Consider the following 6,042-nt stretch of genomic DNA (forward strand, 5'->3'; position numbering starts at 1 on the left):
CATATCCTCCCTCACAGCACTCAGAAGGAACCAACCCTGCCAGCCCCTTAACCTCAGATTTGTGGCCTTCAGAACCGTAAGAGAATAAATTTTTGTCGTCTGGACCGCTCAGTCCCTGGGATTTTGTTTCCGCAGCCCTAGCGAACTAATAAAAGCATCTAGAAGGTGCCCATGTGTGACTACCATTTAGAGAACCAGTGTCATAATAAAAATTAAAATGCCATACAAAGGGGGTAAAATAAATGATCACCCACAAGAAGGTTACTGTGTTAATAAAAAAGTGAAAATATTTTTGCTGTCATCCTCCCAGGCGGTGAAGACAGTTTCTGTCCTGCTCACCACCACATCCGGCACAGGAAGAACAAGTCCTGCACACTTAACAAATACTTGTTGAGTGAACTCAGTGAATCTTGTCTTCCACACCTCCCTGCTCACGGGCACTTCTGTACAGCTCGGAGGCAAATGCCGTAGATTCCGAATAGACCTTGAGACCATACAGACTGTTGAGTAAGATCTTTTCATTTCCCATCAGGAAACATCGAGGTTTAAAGTGGTCCTTCATGGTTCTGAGATCACTGCCAGCTAGTGGCATAAACGGTGCTGTTACACAAGGTTCTTGGCTGATTTCGTGTTCTTTTCAAGTTTCATTACACTGCTTTTCTGTAGTAATCAACAGAATATGGCCCTTGTGGCTGGACAGAATTTTAAAAGGCTTTGGAATGGAATGATTAAATTACATTCAACATTGGGTGGACTGAATTGTGGGCAGACATTTAATGCTCACGAGGTATCTATGTGCTTCTCTCCACGTCCCAGCCCCTTGCAATTAGGTGGGGTATATGACTCACTTTGTTCAATGGACTGTGGGCAGGAGGGCCACTTCTGGGCTGAGGCAGACAGAAGATCGCAAGACCTCTAATTTGCTGTCCCCATCACGGTGATGACAGAGCCACCTACTGAGATGGTTGGACCACGAAATGGAATCTGCCTGCATCTCTGGGTTGCCTCTTGGTAGGACAATTCCCTGGAGAATGTAACCTTGCCTGTGTTAAGCTACTACAATGTTAGGGTGTTTGTTACTGCTGCAAAGTCTAGTCTGCACTAACTAATGCATTTTTGTAGACTGGTTTGGAGCAGCAGTAATTCGTTGTGCTGTGTCTTAAAGAGAGCCAAAGTGCAGTGCCAGCTAAGTGGTGTAAGTCATCAGGTCTTTGACGTGAGCGTGTATCTGAGCAGGCAGCCAAGAGCCAGGAAAATATAGGAACCTGGAAGGAATTGAGGTTCGGGGAGGCAGAAAGGAAACACCGTAAGGAAATCAGGACGGAGTCAGGACAACACATGGGGCACCCAGAGCTGACTCCTCATGGGTGTGGCCACGTGTATAATATCTTAGAGGTTTCAAATAAAGGATGGAATAGGGACAAGACATGGCACTCCATCCACCAAACAGGGCTCGGGAGACTTGACAGGCTTAGTGGGTGCTGGAGTGCCTTGTGCCTCCCCCTCCACACATCCAAGGCACTCGCTCCCCCAGCTGCTGGGAGCATGCCCATGGCATGTTGATGGCTTACTTCCTGGGGATTATCCTTTGTCAAAGGGAGCTGTCCTGCCTTGCCCAAATTTACCCCCTTTCTGGAGGCAGCTGCCTCCAATAATTGGTCCATGAGGGGTTAAAGGCCTGCCACGCTTGCCTTAAATAACCCGGGCCAGCCCTGAAGCGTCTAGCCCAGAGTTCATCAGCTGAGGCTCTGTTGCAAAGACATCCCAGGCCCTCAGCTTCCCCCGACTCTCTATAAGTGCCATTCCCAGGAGCAGCTCCTCCCAGAAATGTCCATCTTAGGGCCTGTTTCCCAGGACCAGGCCAGAGAATGTAAGGAAGGAGCGGGAAAGCTCCAGCACGATGGCGAGGGGGAGAATCAGGAAACATTTTCCCGAAGATGGGTCCTCTTGTTTGGTGGGGTGGTGGGTTTGTCTATTAGAAATGAGGGGGGCAGGTGGACTTCGGGCAGGATCTGCAGGCCCTCAGATACCAACTGGGAGTGGAAAGTTCTGGGGGAACCTGGGGACTAAGAATAGGACTCAGGCTACAGAGACCCTTTCTGGGCCTAAACAGACTTAGAGAACCCGTTTCAGACTGCTTTGTTGTATCTCTGTTTGTTTCTAAGAACTGTTTTGTTTGTTCATGTTTAACTTTTAATCTGCAGTGATTTTAGATGTACTTAGTCTTGGACTACTCAATCTACAGACAGTCCATGAAAACCTGTCTCTATACACACACATGCACACACCACCACCACCACCAGCAACACAACAACACACACACACACATAAACTCCCTACCCTTTGACGGCCTGGCAGACCTCCCTAATATCGCAAACCTCAGTTCACTGCTGGTGCCTTGGGTGACATCTCCATGACTCCTTTAGGTCCATTAATCTTCCTGCCTGTCCTGAGCGCCCAGAGCTTTTGTTATTCTCTTGTTATATCTGTATGTCTGGCACAGGATATGACTGAAGGTGACATTAGAATGAAAGAATGCAGCCTCCTTTCTCCCTTCCCCGTTTTGTGTATGTACGACCATCTGGATTAACGATCTCCCCCGTGTCCTCCTCCTGTAGTTTATATCTGTGTAGGAATGTTGGATCTATTGGGCTGTATTTCTGAGAAATTATTCTTATCACAGGATCACAGGGTAGGGTCGTATCCCATTTCCCCAAAAGAAGACACATTCACAATATCTAATCATTAAGAGAAGGCTCCACAGATTAAAACAAATAACCACCACACCCAACCGGAGATGTGAAGTCCGGGTCTCAGGTGGCGGGGTAGGAGGGAACACGTCTCCCTCCCTTCTTGGCTCTGACCGGTCTACACTCTGAGGAGCCTGATGAGTCCCCTCAAGTGTTACTAAGCAGTGGATCTCTGCCACGTGAGGGCAGGCCAGCAGGAATCGCTTTCCCTGAACTGAATGGGCACCTTGCTCTTGAACTGCCAACCTCCAGAACTGTGAGAAATGTCTTTTTTTTTAAGCCGAGCAGTCTGTGGTGTTTTATTATGGCAGCCGGAGCTAAGACGGGTCAGTTCCATTCAAACAACACTTAATGCCTGCTATCTGTTAGGCTTCCTGGAGAAAGTGACATCTGAGGCATGATGCCAGGAGCAGTGAGGGTCCCTCATGAATATACACAGCTCCAACCTCATGGATACACAGCATTTCTGACACCCCAGTAACAGATTCCTCATCAGGAGGAGTTCTCCCAAAGTTGATTTAACCCAAATCCCAAGAGAGAACTGATAAAGACCAGTCCACACAGACCTCGAGCTAAAGAACTGATAGGGGTCAGTCCATGCAGACATGGAACTCAGGGGTTTCAGGGTGTGATGTTGTAATTTATAATAAGAAATAGATATCCAGCCTTTGGCCCCCTTCCTGGCACAGAGCCCCAAAACCCTTGGAATTCCCTAGCTGATGACAGCAATGAGGCGTCTTTTGTTGTGTTAATGTGGCAACTTTTGGAGAGCACCTAAGATTGGGGGCTGGTTGCCAGGAACCAACCATGAGATTAGAAGGTTGGAAATTTCAGTCCTACCCCCAACCTTCTGGGAGGTGACAAATAGAAATGGCAAGCAATAGGATATATTGGAGTATATGAGGAAGCCATTTGGTGTAAACCTAATTCCGCCTGACCTTGTCTTTCCAAAGGGGCCTGACCATGGCTTCTGAGCATGCATTCTATATCTGCTTTAGACATTCCCTATGGCAAGAACAAAGGCCCTTGAGATAAAGGTGCAACTTCCCTCCCCCTCCCAACCTTGGCATTTCCTTAAGGATTAAGCATCTTTCCTTAGGCTAGGAACTGATTGCTGCACTCACCTGTGACCACCCAGCTCCAGACAACAGATTGCTTCCTGCTGCGCCCTCTGAGAGAGCAGACCCACTACCTGCTGTGTCCATCAAGCGCTGTGCCGACAGGGCAATCTTGTGACTATTGTGGGAGGGACATTTCAATCACATGTGAAACAGCCTGTTTGGGGGTATATAACCACTCTGTGCACCCCACTTCTTCAGTGCCCTTTCTTCCTTCAGGAAGAAAGGCCCCGGGCCATGGTCCTCAGAGTTTAGCTCAGAATAAACTCACCCAAATTTTCATTTATAGATTTGTTATGGATTATTTTCGTTGACAGAGTGAAGAGGGACGGGAGGTTGAATAGACGGCCAGTGGCCAATAATTTAACCAATCATGCCTAAAACCCCCAAAGGACAGGTTCCAGAAAGCTTCTGGATCAGCGAATCCATGAAGGTGCTGGGACAGTGGTGCCCTTGGAGAGGGCATGGAAGCTCCAAGCTGTTTCCCCATCCCTCGCCCAATGCATCTCTTCCATCTGGCTGTTACTGAGTTATAGGCTTTTGTAATAAACTGGTAATCAAGTAAATAAAATTTTCCTCTGAGGTCCTTGAGCCACTCTAGCAAGTTAATTGAAAGGAGCCTCTGATCTACAGCCAGTGGGTCAGAAGCACAGGTGACAACCTGGACTTGCAACTGGCATCTGAAATGGTAAGGGGACAGTCTTGTGGGACTGAGCTCTTAACCTGTAGGATCTGACATTCTCTCCAGGTAGATTGTGTCAGAATTGCGGTCGATTTAGGACACCCAGCTGGTGTCAGAGAATCGCTTGATGTAGGGAAAAAACCCACATATCGGAATTGGGAGCAGAATCGAACAGAGACGAGTTGAGATGGCCCTGAATGAAAAAATAAATTACTTTACTTTTTACTGGCAGTTTCCCAGATGCTCCAGGAATGAGCTTGCACAGAAAACCTTTGATTTTATTATCATATATATTTTTTCTGGATAAAGTGAATTCCCAGAACATGAGATACACTCACATTCATAAGCAAATATGTGAACAACTCAAAAGCCAAATCCAGGGATTTTTTTTTTTTCAAATTAGCTGTGGTTTTCTGAATCTCTTCTCATCTATAGTGTGAAATGCTAAAAACTGGCTATTCTCATTGAAGTATAAGAAAGCTAATTGGCTTTAAAAACCTTCAGAAGATATTACGTGGAAAATAAAGTTGAGTATGAACTCAATTCTATTAAAATCAAGTGGGACTGGAAAGATAGGAAGGAAAGCAGCAGTTACCTCAGGGTAATACACTTATGGGTCATTTTTATTTTCTTCAGTTTGCTTTACTCTGTTTTTCAAATACACTCCAAATGTGTGTTATCTTTAGAATCATGAAAAAATATCATAAGAATCTTTCTGATCTTTCAAGCCCATCTCAGGGCCCCTGAGCAGGACTTGCTCTGTGGGTTTTCTGTGTCATTTCCCCTCCTCCTCCTCTGACTGGAAGGGCATGGATCAGCAGGGCTGGACGTTGAGCTGTGCATCCCAAATGTGGCTGTCAGAGGCCCAGCGCCAATGATCAAGGACTAAGCCTGCCTTGAGTCTCCTCCACTGTCTCAAGCCCCTGGATCCCATCTGACTCGTGTGCTCTAGGGCTGGAGCCCAGGGTAGGCAGGCGTCTGGGATGGGGAAGGTAGGAAGGCCATCTCCTTCCTGAAGAAGTGAGTGCTTGTAAGCCAAGGTCAAGTGCAGGGGCATGTTTGAGAGAATGCTGGATGCCAGAAGAGGCCAGTCTGAGGCCTGAGGGCATGAGGTAGACATGGTCCAGGAAGGTGGAGCCCTTGGCTCTGAGAGCTGGGAAAGGGGATGAGAGGAAGAGCGGGCTCACAAGAGCAGCACTTGATACTCACAGGCTAGTGGAGCAGATGCATCTCAGGGTCAGGCACTGAATGGACAGCTAGAAACCAGGGTGTCAGGGGTGAGCTCTGCACCTCCTCAGGACTCTGCGATGCCATACACCTGCTCCGTGGACTGCTGACCAGGTCACCTTCAGAACGGCGGTGCTGCAACCAGTAGTGTATGGAGGCCTGAGCTAGCCCTGCTGCCCCTCTGCCGGAAGTCATTCCTGCCCATGGGATCAGGTCAGACGCCAGGTCCCCAAGATGCTGGCTTTCATTTTAGAATACAAAGAAG

Source organism: Equus przewalskii, chromosome 14, assembly GCF_037783145.1.
Source record: "Equus przewalskii isolate Varuska chromosome 14, EquPr2, whole genome shotgun sequence".
Classification (NCBI taxonomy): Eukaryota; Metazoa; Chordata; class Mammalia; order Perissodactyla; family Equidae; genus Equus; species Equus przewalskii.